A 17,731-nucleotide genomic window follows, 5' to 3' on the forward strand; every position below is an offset into this window, starting at 1 on the left:
CATAAAGGCCTCAGGAACAGTGCTAGGAATCTATAAAATGTACAGCATCAGTATAAAGAAGTCTACACCCTAGTACGTGGGCAGCCCCTGACAAGTGTCAGCCGTGGTTTGTAAACCTCGCCAGTGCACTGATTTACAGCCAGCATCAACACCGTGACGGATGCTGTTTTTATTTCAGATGTTCCTGATGCTCTATTTGACACAGCCTTGGGAACTCAGCAAAGAAAAGCATTTGCTAGGACATTTTGACTGAGAGGACACTGTCAAACAAACAAAAATAAAAAGATGAAAGAAAAAACGGCTGTAAGAGCAGCCATAGCTTAACCAAATGAATGATGGTGGGGAAAGGCAATTTCTGTATGGTCAGGAGAGAGCAACAGAGACATAAGGGATTTCCTTATACGCTGCTCCGAGTTCACACCCTCCAAACTCTGGACCTACTCACACACATGGTTTCCTGCAAGTGAGATACAAGTGGTCTTTCACGTGTGACAGAAAAAGCAATTATATTTTCTAGTCAAATTGGGTGAAGAAATTCTATGGCTGTCACTATTCAGACTTCATATTCCTCAAGAACAGATTTTTTTTTCTTCTCCAAACTCTGTAGGGCTTTGTCCATAGAAAGACAAGTACTGTACAAAGAGGCTTGGTGAAAAAAATCTCCATTATTAGGAGAAGTTACCTGGAATAGGAAGAAAGGAGGGGAAGATGAAGGGAAGGAAAAGTTTTACTTTTTATTTTACATATTCATCATTGCTTAAATTGTACTAAAATGCCATGTTCTATAACTAATATAGCTGACTGCAATGGTTGATACATGGTTAGGATTTAGTAGAGTTATGTGGGTCATGTAGGAGGGATTTTGGTGTGCTTCCGGCATACAACACTAGAAAGGATCAACAAGCCCCCTGAATGTTAGATGAAAGCCATGGACCTTCGGCTCATAACAGTGAATACACAGGCCAATACAATTTTGCCTATAATTTTAGGGATAGTGACCCCAAGCCCATCTCTTGACTTCCCAGGAGTCCATGAGCTCCCAGACGAAATGTAGGTTTTGGAACCAGACATATATCTAAATCTTGGCTCTCCCATCTTTGGCATAGGGTCTTGGACTTCACCTCTCTGATTCCGTGAAGTCTCTTCTGCAAACCTATGGTGTTGACAGACCACAGTGTTGTTTTAAGGATTAAATTAAAATAAAACTAATATGTAGGGGCTCCTAGGTGGCTCAATCGTTAAGCGTCTGCCTTCAGCTCAGGGTGTGATCCCAGAGTCCTGGGATCGAGCCCCGCATCGGGCTCCCTGCTCCACTGGGAGCCTGATTCCTCTTCTCCCACTCCCCCTGCTTGTGTTCCCTCTCTTGCTGGCTGACTCTCTCTCTGAAATAAATAAATAAAATCTTCAAAAAAAAAAAAAACACTAATATGTAAAGCACTGACACATACATAGTAAGTAATCAACAAATAGGAGCTCCTATTAGTGACTATTTCTTTGAGAAATGTATTCTTGAATTTTAAGCAACTGGCTTAAAAATCTCATTTATAAATTGTAAAAATAAAAAAGAAATTCTATTAGGACTCAGTTTTACATTTCCATCCTAAATGCGCATCTTAAATGTGCACACCACTTGAATCATGAGCAAAGTACAAAGTAAATCCACTACAGGGGGATGTATTTTATGTAAGGGACAAACTACTGAAGACCATGAATAAATGAAAAGTTGCATAATTCACAACTAATTTTCCTATTAAAATAAATACAAAGTATAAAGATGCTGGCACATTAATCTACAATCATTGTAGCAATAATTTGCTGTAAAGCAGACTTTTTTTAATAATAATTTTTTATTATGATATGTTAGTCACCATACAGTACATCCTTAGTTTTAGATGTAGTGTTCCATGATTCATTACTTGCGTATAACACCCAGTGCTCCATGCAATATGCAGTCTTTTCTTTCCTCAGCACTGTCTATACCATTTTATAATGTATGCCCTCTGACATTAAGAGCACAGTGTACTGAAGCATGTGTTTGTCTCAATAGTATTTTATCACATCTACCTTCCTTTCCAGTTATTGATTCTCAGGCATATTTTTAGAACTAGCACCAACACCAGCACCACCCTTAATGAAAACATGTATGACATTATTTCATGATTACAAAAAAAAAGACTCAATTATACTAATACTAAATATTCAAATAATGGTACACCAGCAACCAGCATCACCTGTAGAAGTTCCTGTTCTGGCAAACCATGGTGAGTTTGTCCATTTACAGGGCTGAAAAAAATGGGGCCCCTGTAAAGCAAAAGTCAAACACAGCTACCACTTCACTCAAGCTGCTTTGAAATTACACAATTCTTGATATTTTTCTTTGAAATATTTGCATTATTTCATTTATGCATAAGGTGAAATTTTGTTAATATTTAATAGACACTTTCATATGCACATAAAATATGACTATACAAACTGAAGAACAAAGGAAATGTAACCTTACCGTCTGGCTCACAGCTTTAATTAGCGAATCTGATCAGCAGCAGACTTTATCTATTATGCCTGCCAGCTCTGATACCCTGAGTGTTATCTGCATTGGTATTAAAGAGTAGAAACCAACAGATGGCTACAATTTCATAGCAGGAGAAAAACTCTCTGACCTTATCTCACAGGGACTCTGAAGAACATTAGCGCTCAGAATTCTGAGAATCTAGAACTCACACACCTGTGCAAAGACAACTGGAATACTGCCAACCAGGCAGGCTAACTAGTAGACACAGCTCAGCTGAGGAAGAGGAAAAGCAGAACAGGGTGTTGATCAAAGAAGAAAGGAATGTGCTTGAAAATGCAAAACTAGACCTTCCCAGTAGCATGTCTACAACATCTGTCTGGCCAAGGCATACTAAAAAACTAAAAATAGGCATTGAAGGGCGTATCAATGTCAATTTCCTGGTTATGACACTGTCCCACAAGTATGCAATATGTTATCTGACCATTGAGGGATACTGGTGAAGGGTATGAGCGATCTCCCTGTATTATGTCTTATAACTGCATGCAAATCTACCAAAAAAATTATCTCAAAAAAAAGAGGGAAATAAAATTGGTATTCAAATGGAAAAGGCTAATCAGTTATTTGGTCAATGATTTAGCTACAAGGAAGTTCTTTATAATGCTACTTATATCATCAAAATACTGCACAAACTATCTAAATGTCTAAAAGCAAGGGATTATTTGTTCATTATTAAAAAAAATCTGTGGCATGCGTATACAAAAAATACTATGCATCCACTAAAAAGATTTTATAGGAAAACATATACAACTTGGAAAAATGTTCACAATGTATTTTCACAAAGCAGATTATAAAACAAAAATGATCACAGTTTTATAAATTATAAGTGTACTTTATAATTCAACATACAGAAAGGACTAAAAGGATAGGCAATAAGGCTAGGGATGATTTTACTTTTTTGCAATTTGTATTTGCTAGAATTTCTACCATGAAAACTAATTCACTCACGCACAGATAAGTACTAAGTCCCGGTGGCATGGGAGGCACTGTAGGGTACCATGCGAGTAAGCGACATCCAGGCCCCTACCTTTTTGGAGCTTCCTGGCTATGACAGCTGGACACAGCTAAGCTAGCAATACAGCAAATGCCAGTAAATGCTGAGCTTCCCTGAAATAGCATCCTCAGCTCTGAGAAGCCTTGCTCTGGATTCAGTGTCTTTCAGAAACCAGATTTCAGTCCACATAGTCCAATCTTTCAGTAAACAAACCATCATCCTTGACTTTCATCTCTTTGGCTCCAATCTCATGTAGCATGGTTTCTGATACACCCAGTGGCCCTATTCTTAGAAGGGAGAAATGGGGACTGGGTGTTTGTAAAGTATCTGCCAAGTGCGAGGCACTGGCATGGGCTTTTGCTTATACGCCATTATGCAGCCCTACCGCAGCCAAATGAAGAAGTTTTTGTCAGTATTTTACAGAAGATGAAAATAGAAGCACAGAGGGATTAAATAATTTGCCCACAGACACACAAAGCTTTAAACCCAGTCCTGACTCTGAAGTTCATGGTCTTTCCACACATACCAGGCTGCTCTCTCCACTTATCTCTCAGGACATCTTCCAACAGAGCTGCTTCTTTAGATTTCCATCTACTGGCCTCGCCTCTTGTATCTGGCCACGTTGATAACCTCTGGGATGTCAGATTACAGACCTAAAGATTCAAACTCTCTGCGAAGAACTGCTGAAGTTGGAGATGGAATGCAGGGAAAACGGGTTTAAAAGGATTGGCTTCCAGCACAGCTGGAGATACGGAGAAGGAGAAGCGGGCTTCAGACCCAAGGCCAGGGAGCATCCCTCCATTCTCCAGCTGTTCCCAAGGTTACATGAACCAAATGGCATCATGAACAGTCTGTGAATCCCTTCTCTGCTAAAGAAAAATATTTTTGTTCCCCTGACACTGCCCAAGGTTCCTTTTTACCTCTTAGGACTCAAGAGGTCCTTGCCGGAGTGCATTTTAAAAGCCTATCTGGGAAGAAATGTGCTTGTCTGTCCCAGATCTTTTGATCTCCTATACTCACTGCCAGTCTTGATAAATAAAAACCCTCAGCAAAGCCACCTTTATGAAAGTCTAGAAGCCAGTAAGTCAAGCAATATTGAACCCATAAAAATCAATTCAGTATATAAAAGTAAAATGCAAAGCAGTATATATAGTCCTATTTGCAGTTAAAAATATTTTTGTGTATTTGTAAACATTGTCTTTTAAAAGCATATTTAAAAAAATAAAAAATAAAAACATATTATGAAAAGTGTGAAACATCATAAAAATACACTGAACCCCCCACCACCTAGCATTAGACCGTGAGCAATGCTCAGATGGACTAATGAGTGGGTTCAAGTGTTGTCAGCCTGATCTATACACCATGAAGCTCTACACCTGCCTTTCACTCAATGTTTTTACCACACATTGATACACAATGCCTACATCCATTTATTTGTGATTGTATAATTTCTTCTTCATTTTAGCTGAAATTCTTCTATAAGGAACTATCCATCCTTAACATGTGGTTAACTTCATTTTTTTATAATAATTTATTATGTTATGTTAGTCACCATACAGTACATCCCTAGTTTTTGATGTAAAGTTCCATGATTCGTTACTTGCGTATAACACCCAGTGCTCCATGCAATACATGCCCTCCTTAATACCCATCACCGGCCTATCCCAATCCCCCGCCCCCCTCCCCTCTGAAGCCCTCAGTTTGTTTCCCAGAGTCCATAGTCTCCCATGGTTCATTCCCCCTTCTGTTTACCCCCCCTTTCTTCTTCCCTTTCTTCTCCTACCTATCTTCCTACTTCTTATGTTCCATAAATGAGTGAAACTATATGATAATTGTCTTTACTTCAAATACAGTGTATATAAGGAAGGCAGAATAGATGTTGGATTCTTTTTCCTTATCATTTTATTGTTTTCAGAATGAGTCGGTGCCCTAGCAACGTTCGTAGTGACCAATGAGTTTTATTTTTTTATTTCATTTTTAGTGTCACTGTGAGCCCATAGATTTGTTTATATTTTGTGTATTTATTGAACCACAGTCTTATGGTCATTCTTTCTATGATATACATATGCAAAAAATATAGAAGTAAGTAGAGTATTAAAAAAAAATCTCACCCCAATCCCTCTCCCCAGAGGTGATCCTACAAAATCCTTACAATGAAGTTCTCATCACTAAGTGTTAAGTATGAATAGATCCATTTCTTGCAACTTAGGAAGCTGAGTAGGACCACTCTAAAAAGCAATGTCTTAAGAGAGAATTTACTTTGGTTCCTTGGAAGCAGGAACTTTGAAAAGGAAGATGAATTATTTAACTAGACACAAAGGAAAGTGCCAAATTAGGGGCTAAGAAATTAATCACACAAGGTTTAGGGAAAATGTTACAAACAAGAGTTTTCTTTTTAAGGAATAAAAGTAGATCATGAAATAAAATTTTGGAGAATCTTAACTATTTTCCCACAGAAAGATGACCAACAAAGGCTGTCATGTGACGTAGGCCGGTGAGGTGACAAAAAGTATTAAGATTTCAGAATCAGCACCCCTGTGCAGTAGCAATATCAGTGCTGCAATGGAGTCAACATGTGCTTTTATAAACTGATCTACACCAAATTCCTGCACTTCTGGCACTGCCCTGCGTTCCCCAATATCCTCCCCATCCCAGTCAACTGCCATTCCATCTCTCTAGTAGCTCAGGTCAGAAACCCGCCTTATCCTTGACTCTTCTCTTTCCCTCAGACACCCCATACTTGGCAAATCTTGTTTATGCTACCTCTAAAATATATTGAGAATCTGATCCCTTCTCACGACTCTGCTTCTGCCACCCTGATCCAAGCCACTTCTCTCACTCACTTGGAATATTGCAACAGCTTCCTAAAGGGTATTCTTGCTTCACTTTCATTCCTGTAGCATGTAGCTTCCATCTAGCACCAGGATGATCTTTTTGAAATTATGTCCTGTCTCCAATACCTCAGCTCAAAAGTCAACAATGGCTTCTTACCTCAGAGGAAAAGCAAACTCCTTGCTGTGACCTCCCATGCTCTCTCAGGCCCCTTGTTACCTCCCTGACCTCATCCTACCATGCTTTTCCTCTCCTCGCCATGCTACCCTCACTGGTTGGTGATTCTGCAGATACTTCAAATAATGCTCCTGCCTGCCTCTGGGCCTTTACACTTACTGTTTCATATGGAACACTTTGCTCTCAGATAACCAAATGGCTCATTCCTTTTTTCCCTTCAGGTCTGTGCTCAAATGTAGTCACCACCACCCCTGCCCATCGCCACTCCCAACATAATAATGCTTTTTTCCCCCATAGCAATTACAACCTCTATGGTACTATCTAGTTAATTTAGGTAACTATTTATTTGGCTTATTTTTGTCTCTTCCACTAAAATGTACACTCCATAGGGCAGGGGTTCAGATATTTTTTTTTCAGTGCTAGAAACAGGACCTGGCACATCAGTGACCTTCAATAAGTACCTATTGAATGAATATAAAATACTCTAATAGCCAGCACTGTGTGTCTCCCCCAACCCCTGCCCCCAAATATACACGCATTACTTTTTATCCTCAGCTCTACAGCCCCATGGCCAATGAAAGATAAAATATCAGATTTTACTATGTCAACTTGCTTATCAACAGGCATTTAAAAGTGGTTTAAGAACAATTTTTAGTAAATTGTTCCATCTCTTAATAGATACGGTGAACAAGGGCCTATAACCCATGCTAAGGAGCTTGGACTCTATTTTAATGTTAAAGAGGAGTTACCAGAGGGTTTTTAAGTAAGGGGGTGACTTAATTAGCTCTGCATTTTAGGAAAAAGCTCTCTGGCTGTCCTAGGGCAAACAATTACAGGAGCAAGGCTGGACACAGGGAGACCAGGTAGGAGGATGTTATATTCATTCAGGTGAGAGGTGAGGAGCCTAGATAGATCTCCTTCTTCTTCTGCTTCACCCCAAACAGTATCCTGAGGTCTAAAAGCTCTTTTTTAAGTCATCCAGCAAGCTTATTTTTAAAACATGTTTGTTAAAGTGCCTATTATTTTCTATACCTACACTGCCCAATACAGTAGCCACTAACTACATGTGACTATTAAGCACTTGAAATGAGGCTATCTGAATTGAGATGTGCTTTAAATGTAAAACACACCCAGATTTTGAAGGCACAGCAAAAAAAGAAAATATAAAATCTCACTTTAATAATTATTATATTGATTACATGTTGAAATATTTAGAATATATTGGGTTAAATAAAATATACTATTAAAGTTAGTTTCACCCATTCATTTTCAGTTTTTTAAAATGTGGGTACCAGAAATATTAAATTACATATGTGGCTCATATTTGTGGGTTATATTATATTTCTGTTTGACAGAGCCATTCTTGGCACTATGCTTAGCACCAAGAATATAGCACAGTACAAAACAAAGCCCCTGCTCTCATTCCCCTAGAATGCAATCCCAAATCAATATCCATCAAAAAATAAAAATAAAAATAAATATATACTTTAACATCTGCATAATCAATCCCTTTATCACCAAGAAGTGCCAGACAATGTTGGTACCCAAGCTTGGTTTTGTGATCACTTTAGCACCAGGGAGTTGTGCACAGACCAACATAACATTTTTGCACCCAGTGGAGGTCAAAGGACATCAAGGCCCCTATACAAACAAAGGCCTGCTGGTTGTTCCTCTAGACATATATGGCAGGATGATGGATAAATGACACATGAAGAGGCCACAATGTCAAAAAAAAAAAAAAAAAAAAAAAACCTGTAGAGTCAATGCCACATACACACAGTAAGTTGTGACTATTTCAGCAAAACAGCTTCTATCACATTAAATCAGTGCCACTAACTGGAATATTGTTGCTACTGTGATTTTGTTTCTACTTGGTTTTACTAAATTGTTTTGGTTTTATAGCTATACATCTAAAAATGTAAGGAATACATAGCTAGTTTTCTGTTTAAATATATTTAAGTAATACCGTACTATGGTTAATTTCACTTAACACTAGAAATAAGTTGTAATATTTTTCCCTGAAAAGAAATTCTATGTTACTCAAGTTTTAGAAATCCTGCCCTGGATTATGGTACCTATCCTATTTACTATACCTCCCCTGCCTTCTGCCCTTTCCCTCCTGGTAACCCAGGGGCTTCCCAGTGGCTTCCCAGTGGCCTATAGTTTGCTACTTGTCAGCAGAAACTGAACAACCCCATTAAACAACTGGCTCTCTCCTTCTCCTGGCCTAAGAAGATGGCCCATGACCATTCAGGGATCTGTCACCAAGGGGCTCTCCAGGAGGTACATACATCCAGGAGTACATACTCAAACCACTCAATGACAGGTATGCAATGGCACTGCCCAGTGAGAATGGATGCTGCCTGAAAGGAGAAATTTCAGCCTTACCGCTGGATGCCACCCTGCATGTCCCCACCGCCACACCATCTGCCCCCATCCCTGGTTCGTCGGGTAAGGAAAGGCTCCTAGGAGATCCCTGGTGTTTTGCCTGCACCAGAATCCTCAATTCTATTCAGGGCTTCCCCTGAAGTATCTTATCTCTGTGTCACCCACCAGCATAATGGAAGGGGAGAGCATAAATCCCAGTAGATCAGGAGGCATCAGAGCATAATAGCTAAAATGATAAACTCCGCAGCCGGACAACCTGGGTTGAATCTTAGTCCCCACAACTAGCTGAGGTGGCCATGGACAAGTTCTCTGTATCTCCATTTCCTTCTTGTAATATGAGGATAATAAACTCTCAGTAGGATTTATGAGGCTTAATTATTACATATAAAGCCCTTAAAACAGTGCTTAGCACTCATTAATAGTTACTACTACTGGGAGAACCAAGAGTATCTTTCTCACAGTAGACATAAGAAGTGGACCTTAAAGTCTCAAACCCTGCAGAAACCCCATCCTTCCTGACTATAAAGATTAACAACCTTGGCTGCCTTTTGTTTGAGAAGACTCCATCCCTAGCTGGTCCATACAGGTCTTCCCCCCTACAGCCACCACTGGTCCTTGACAGAAAAACAGACTTGGGACATGTCACAGCTGGAGAAACATTTGGCAGGGAAATGAGAGAATTTGGCACAAGCCAATATATCGCCTGCAAATCCACACATTTGCAGTCTTATTAATGGAACTCCAGGATTCCACAGCTCAACTTCAAAGGAAAGAGTAGATAGGTGTTCCTAGGCATGAAGTTTTTGAGGCCCCCGCTGATTTTAGTCACACTCCTGGAATGCAGGGAGTAAAGTACCACATCTAAAGCAGTGCACAATAGATTTGCCTCCCGGTTTATCATGTCCAGAATCAACCCGAAACTACTAAAGCAGCTTAATACTCCAGAGCAGTGGTTCTCACACTTTTGGTGGGTATCAGAATCATGTGGGGAACTTAATAAAAATACAAAAAGCCCAGGCCCTACTCCAATGAGTCCAGGTCTTTGTGTTCTTTATTAGTTCTTTAGGTGTTTCCCTATAGCCACCAGAATGTGAGAATCACGGCTCTAAAGAAAGGATAGCTACAGAAGGGTCAGCAGCCCACTCCCATGCTGTAATCCAACACTTCGAGAATGCCTTATCTGAATACCCCTAATCACAGGCTCACTCTTTGAATACTTTAATAAAATTAATAAAGACATAAAAGTACTAATCATGTTTAAGTAATGCAGTCTATATATACAGTGGCATTTTGAAAAGTTATTTGCGTAAGTTTATTTTAGACTTGGGGATTCTTACAGCTCTCACACTGTCTCACTATTACTGAAAGAATTATTTACAGCAGTTAGCAATGTTGTATAATGGAGAAAACACTTGAACCTTCCATTTGGAGACCAATGTTCAGAGCCAGCTCCACCATTCACTAAGTAGCTTGAGAAAGTGACATAACTATGCTGAAACTCACTCCTTTTCCGGATACTCAGGGTAACAATACTCACCTTTTGGAGCATCAGGGGAATTAAATGAATCAACATATATGTATAACTAGTGCATTGGCCACACTGAAGTACTCAGTATTCATGTATCAACTAAATCTAAGAGAAATTTACACATGGAAGTAAGTGATTAGGCTATGCACGGAAGTCCACTGTGAGCAAGGGTTAACCTTGTTCTTTCAGGAAAGCAGAAGCACAGAAGAAGGAAAAGTTGGTAACTAAATCTGAAGTTTTCAGGTAAACTATGAAACTCAAATTTAATCCCCAAGAGTAGATGTTTCTAAGGCTATTGTAGGGATCCTAACCAATCCTGTTCCTTAAACCATTAAGTCTTATGCACACATTTTATATTCTTAGTATGATTCTAAGCTTCTCAACAATGTCATTTTCTTGTACCTCTGTTTCAACAGAGGATCTTCCTTTCCGTGTCCCTACACATACTCAGATATCACTGAGTACAAGTAACACATAGATTCCTGAACTGACATTATGCCTTTTTCCAATAGTGCAGATGATTGGTGATACTGCCAGTTATTCGTCAATAAAGTAGCTTACGCTTTCTTCTAAAAAAAAAAAAAAGAATACTTTAAAATTATGATGTGAAGATATTTAATTAACTTTTAATTGAAATGGTTCCAGGAAAAAAATTATAAATAACACATTTGTCTTCACTGTGTTCTCATTATAAGACACAGAAAGTAATCGATGGACAAAAAAGCACAGTGCAACTCAGGCCTGGCACAGAGAATATGGTCGCCAAAAGCAGAAACACAAGACTCCAGGATAATGATGTAGTCACTCCCAACAAGTGAGTCCAGAGTTCTAGAAATGAATTACGTGAATTCTAATAAGCATCTTGTAAATACCAGAAATAACTAATATTACATATTCTCAGACACTATAACTGATTTGGGTTAGGAAGTCCCCAACTTAATAGAAGACAATATTCTAAAATTTTGTTCTTTGCTTTAGAGCACAGCATTCTGCCACAGCACAGTGTTATAGATGGCTGTGTGTTGGCCAGGAGGCAAGATGTGCAGGCAAGATGTGCAAGCATGACCCTGCAGGTCAGAAGACTTGGTTCAGAATACTGGCCCCACCATGAATTTGAAACCTCATTCTTCTAGCTCTTCAGCCACCAAATCCAGAAGTTACCCTACATTTTCATTTTCTCATACTCCACAACCAGTCCAATAACAACAAATCACATTAGTTAGCTATTCTTTTAAAGTATGTCACTACCATCAGCATTCATGCTACCATCATCTCTCACCTGGATTATTACACAACAGCCTCCAAATAATTCTCTCTCCAAGTCGGATCATGTCATGCCTCTGTTCATGGAGCTCATTTCACTCAGAATAAAAGCACAAGTTTCTGCCATGACCTAAAAAGCCAAGTGCATTCTCCAGCCCATTCCATCTATCCCCACCCTCTACTCCATACCCATGGCCTCTTTGCTGCTCTTCAAACACACCAAGCACACTCTAATCCCAGGACTCTGCACTCGCTGATCCCTTCAACTGGCACTCTCCTCCAAACACCCCTAGATAACTACGTGCCTCCCTTTCTCTACTCCTTCAATGGCACTTCAAATATCAGCCTCTCCATGATGCCTGTGAAATTTGTACCCACTACACTTTTATATACATAGAAAATGTCTGGAAGATACATAAACTGTTAACAGCAGAAAACAGTTAAGTGGGAATGGTTTGGGAGCAGGGTGAAGGAAAGGACTTATTTTAAACTCTTTCATATATTTTTTGATATTTTTTTCAAAAAATTAGTGGCAGCTAATTACATGACAATGCTGAGTTAATAGATACCCAAGTCAGTTCGCAGGAACCCAGGTAGCTCTACCAGTTCTGAAGTATTATATTATAGTTCACATGTTTTATGTGCTTGATGGGATTTTTAACTGAGATATAATTGACATATAACATCATACTCATTTCAGGTATACATAATAAGGATTTGATATTTGTATATACTGCAAAATAATTACCAAAGTAACGTTAAGTAACATCCACCACTACACATAAGTTACAAATTTGTGTGTGTGATGAGTACCTTTAAGATGTACTCTCTAAGCAACTTTCAAATATACAACACAGTATTGTTAACTACAGTTACCATACTATACATTACATCCTTAGGACTTATTTTATAATTGGAAGTTTATACTTTTTGGCCACCTTTACCCATTTCCTCCACCCACTCAAAACATCATAACCATAACAAAGTAATTTTTTGCGATGCAGGTCTACTAATGAAATGACTGAAATTCTTTTGAGGGGATAACATTTTGTTTAGCTGGAGTTCAAATTTAGTCTCTTGTATTATCATGGCAGAAACATCGTCTAAAATGAATGATCAAGGCAAAGCATGCTCTGAAGTACTGAAAGAGAGCTGGAGGGGACTTTACAGAGCAATTGTTTCAGCTCTTACAGATGAAGTGAAGCCCAAATTCCTGGTAACGTCTGCTCCCATCTCACAGCTACATAGTGAAGAGAACCCAGTCTCATGACTTGTGGTTCAACTGGGCCTCTTCTTAGAATACTTGCATTTCCTCTGGGAGAGTTGACCCAGAAGCATAGTCATTGTCTGGAAAGTAGTAGGTGTCTTTTAGCATTAAAAAAGTCACATCTAGAAGAGCCTTTTAAGAGGCCATATTCTGTTTGTTAATGAACAGTGGAAGTGACTGCACAAGACTCTGTCCACCAAGGCATCACTGTACATCATTGCCATGTTGTTGTTTTTATTGAAGAATAGTTGACATACAATGTTATATTAGTTTAGGTACACAACACAGTGATTCAACAACTCTATATATTACTCTGCTCACCACTGTATAGTGTAGCCACCATACGATGTTATTATATTATTGGCTATATTCCTGTGCCGTACTTTTCATCCCCATGATTTACTTATTTTACAACTGGAAGTCTGTACCTCTTAATCCCCTTCACCTAATTTCATCCATCCCCCACCCTCTCCCCTCTGACAACCACCAGTTTGTTCACTGTATTTATGAGTCTGTTCCTATTTTTTGTTTGTTCATTCGTTTTATTTTTCAGATTCCACATATAAGTAAAATCATTAAGTATTTGTTTTTCTCTGTCTGACCTATTTCACTTAACCTAATACCTTCTAGGTCCATCCATGTTGTCACAAATGGCAAGATCTCATTCTGTTTTATGGCTGAATAATATTCCTCTGTGTGCGTGTATCACATCTTCTTTACCCATTTTTCTATCAAAGACAAGAAAATAACAAGCGTTGTGAGGATGCGGAGAAAAGGGAACCCTTGTGTACTGTTAGTGGGAATGTAAATTGGTACTTCCATTGTGGAAAACAGTACGGAAGTTCCTCAAAAAAATTAAAAATAGAAGTACCATACAACCCAATAATTTCACTACTGGATATTTACCAGAAAATGAAAACACTAGTTCATAAAGATACATATATCCCTATGTTTACTGCAGCATTATTTACAATATCCAAGACATGGAAGCAACCTAAATGCCCATTGCCATGTTCTTGTTCATGCACATGACTATCATCAATAGATTGTAAGCATCTTAAGGACAAGGGGAGTCTTAATAATGTTTATTTCATTGGCACCTGGCACATAGGGAAATTCATAAATGCTTATTTAAATAATCAATTGGTAAGTAATTAATGCCTCTTCTTTAGCAAAATTCTTTTCTACTTCTTCACTTTCAGTGAAGTGTTGGTCACATCATTGCTCCCTGCTTAAAACTCTCTAATGGCTCGCACTGTAGTTAGAATAAAATCCACACTCCTCATACTGGCCCACAAGGCCCTTTCTGATGTGGCCCCTACCTAACTCTCTGATCTTATCTGTTTCTACTCCTTCCCACTCTAGTCACATTGACCTTTTATTTCCATTGATGAGATGAGCCAAATTTATTCCTGCTCTAGAGCTTTTGTAAAAGCCGCTCTCTTCACTTTGAACTCTCTTGTCCCCAATCTTCACGTTTCATCTTACATCCCTCCCCCAACCATTGTCATTTATCACTATCCACATTTCCTCATTTGTTTATATGTGTTCTCATTTATAGATATGGGAGCTCCATAATAGAAAAAGTCTTTGCTGTCTTGTTCACTACCACCATGCTTAGCCCCTCAGTCGATGTCTAGCACATAGTGGGTACTCAGTAAATGTTTGTTGAATAAAGGAATTAATTCCTCCAGGACTCCTCAGTCTTCTTCTCAACTATACTTATTCAATACAATACATATTTGTTGAGTAAATGAGTCAAAACTGAATGTCATCCTTTTGGCTCCAGGGTGGGATCTTGGCTTGGATGAAATGTAATTGGCTAGAACCATGCATGCAATGACATGGTAGAAAAATCAGAAAGAACCAGACAAAACCGATGGAACTATTGTGTACACATAAAGTTGTTTAATTCTCCAATTTATTTTCATTTTAGTGTATGTCTATTTAAACCAATGCCCCAAAAATTACAGCCTCAGACTGGCGGGCACATAAATTTCTGACTTTAAAACCACTTTATTTCAAGCTTGATAAATAGCTTTTGTCACTAGGTAGAGTAATTAAGGTGTCGTACAGGCCATAGCTAGGCTGGGCTGACATTACTTTCTTTTCAGTGTTTTGTTACCTGCCTGTCGGATTTGGCAGAGCTCATAGAAAGGCTCAGGGCTGAGTTATGTACATTCTCTTCTGGCAGGAGCTTTGTCAGGAAGATATATCTCCCCCACCTACTGAGCAGCCTCTGTTTTCCAAGACCCATGGCAGGTATGCCTGGCACACACTGCCAAGCCCCTCTCATCATCTCTAGTGGTCACTCTGTCACTGGCAGAGAAAAGGATGGGCTATTCCCTATTTGAGATCTCCATGCTTTTTGACCTCTCCACTGTGTTCCAGCCTTACTCTCCACAAATGGTATTTTGTTAATAATTCAATATAAATTCCAAAACCAATGCTTCACAGTACCAGAATTACTATCTTGTAGAAAGAGTAAAACAAAGGAGCTTAACATACCTTGCAAAACACAAACTCCATGGTGTATCCAAGAAATAGAGAATCGATGGGAATTATAGGTTATTACAGATAAACGTTAACTTAAAAATCCAACCACATTTCATTTTATGTATAATGAAGGTGAGTTCCAGAGATGAATTAACTTTGTTACTTCACATGGCTCACCGCTGGTAGAATAACTATGTATATACTTGTTCACCTGAATGTTAAGAAGACTAAGGTTTAGAAATTTGTATTGAGCCAGAAGTCACTGATTGAGTCCCACCTAGGACTATTTCCATTTCTCTGTTTGGTCCAGATTCAAATCATTCCTTAGGTTCTACCTAATTTTATCATAGCTCAGGACAGGAAGAGCAGTAGCAAAATAAATTTTATTGACAATTATCTTTAGGGGGCAGGTCTTTCTTTGTGCAGTTGAGCTTTATAACCAGCATCTCTTTCAAGACATCATAAAAGGATCTTGCCCAACAGGGCTTTTACCGGTATGAGAATATTCCAGCAGAAAGGTACTAAGTGGGTCATCCTGCTAGAAATCAGGATTCTGTGCATCTCAATGGTCCCCGAATGGTGTGGAGGGGAGTATGACATGCGCACGGGCATCTGCCTCAGAGAGGGCACCAAACACCAGATTTAATGACAGACTTCACCCTTTGTCTTTCATTCTTCACTGGACTGTGGAAAGAACAGGAAAGGAGAAGTAGAGTGACCAGAAGGATAAAAAGATGAAAGAATAATCACATGCTCTTCTCCACTGTAGGTCTCTCAGTCTATGTCTTTAGCAGGGAAAGGGGAAGAAGCTTGACAGTGGATGAAACCATAAAGTTTGGGTTTATACTGGCCTGGACTTGTTCACATCTGAATGTAAAATTGTTCTAATGACTAAAAGTGACTATAAAGCAATGGGTGCTGTCTGAGATGCTGCCAAGAAATGTGAGAGCCAGTATTGGTTAGAAATTATTAAGTATAGATAGAATTCAGGGAGTGGAGCAATGGAGAAGCTAAAAAGTTGAACACAGGGAAGGGCAGGAGCTTATGAAGAATGTACTCCACTTTGTGAAGAGTTTGGACTTCATCCCGTGTATGCCCAAGAAGAGCCAAAGCATCTTACTTAAATGAATGATATCAGATTTACATGCATTCAATAAATATTTATCATAGACCTATGAAGCATCAGGCTCTGTTCTAGGAACTGGGGATGCATCAGTGAACAAAACAAACAACAAACCCTGATCTTGGGGAGCTTACATTCCAGTGGGAGAGAGGTGACAGATACTAAGCAAAAATGAGTATATGTTTAATATCTAGTATGTTAGAAGCTGGTAAGTGTTACAGGGGGCAGGGAAGATTGGGGTAAGAAAGATTGGAAATACTGAAGCAGAGAAGATGATAGGATTAGATTTCATTGTCTTCATTGAGGGGCCAGGTTGGCAACACTGAGAGGGTGACATTTCACCAACACTCAAATGAGGTGAGATTAAATATGAGACAATCTGAAGAAAGAGTATTCAAGACAGAGGAGATGGTCAGTTCAAGGCCATAAGGCAGAACCCTGCTGTTGTATTTAAATAATAGCATGGAAGCCACTATGGCTGGAAGAATGAGAAGAGAAGAGTAGAAGGAGATAGGGTCAAAAGAGTCCATGACCAGGTACGGTCTCAAATACCTTTGAATAACTTTGACTTTCATCCTGAATAAACTAGGGAGACACTACAGGATTTATATGCAGAGGGGAGACAAATAGGGCTATCCTGATCTCGATTATGTTTTAAAAGGATCATTCTGTAATGAAGTAGCAGAAAGATAAACTAAGAAAATAATCCCATTTACAAATGCACAAAAATAATAAAATATCTAGGAATAAACTTAACCAAGGAAGTGAGAGTTTTGTACTCCAAAAATTATAAAACACTGAATGAAAGAAACTGAAGACATAAACAAATGGAAAGATATTCAACGCTCATAGGTTAAAATGGCCATACTACCCAAAGCAATCTATAGACTTAATGCAATCCCTATCAAAATACCAACATCATTTTTCACAGAACTAGAAAAAAATAATCTTAAAATTTGTGTGGAACCACAAAAGCCAAAGAAACAATTTTTTAAAAGAATAAAACTGAAGGTATCAAAATCCCAGGTTTCAAGATATACTACAAAGCTATAGTAATCAAAACAGTATGGTACTGGAACAAATATAGACCACAGATC

General features: G+C 38.8%; 1 long non-coding RNA gene across 2 annotated transcripts in view; it reads right to left on the reverse strand.

Moving 5' to 3' along the window:
- Positions 1-17,731, reverse strand: part of LOC123000938 (uncharacterized) — a 207,279-nt gene that overhangs the window by 172,235 nt on the left and 17,313 nt on the right. The window lies entirely within an intron of this gene.

This window comes from Ursus arctos, unplaced genomic scaffold (genome assembly GCF_023065955.2).
Source record: "Ursus arctos isolate Adak ecotype North America unplaced genomic scaffold, UrsArc2.0 scaffold_20, whole genome shotgun sequence".
NCBI classification, from domain to species: Eukaryota; Metazoa; Chordata; class Mammalia; order Carnivora; family Ursidae; genus Ursus; species Ursus arctos.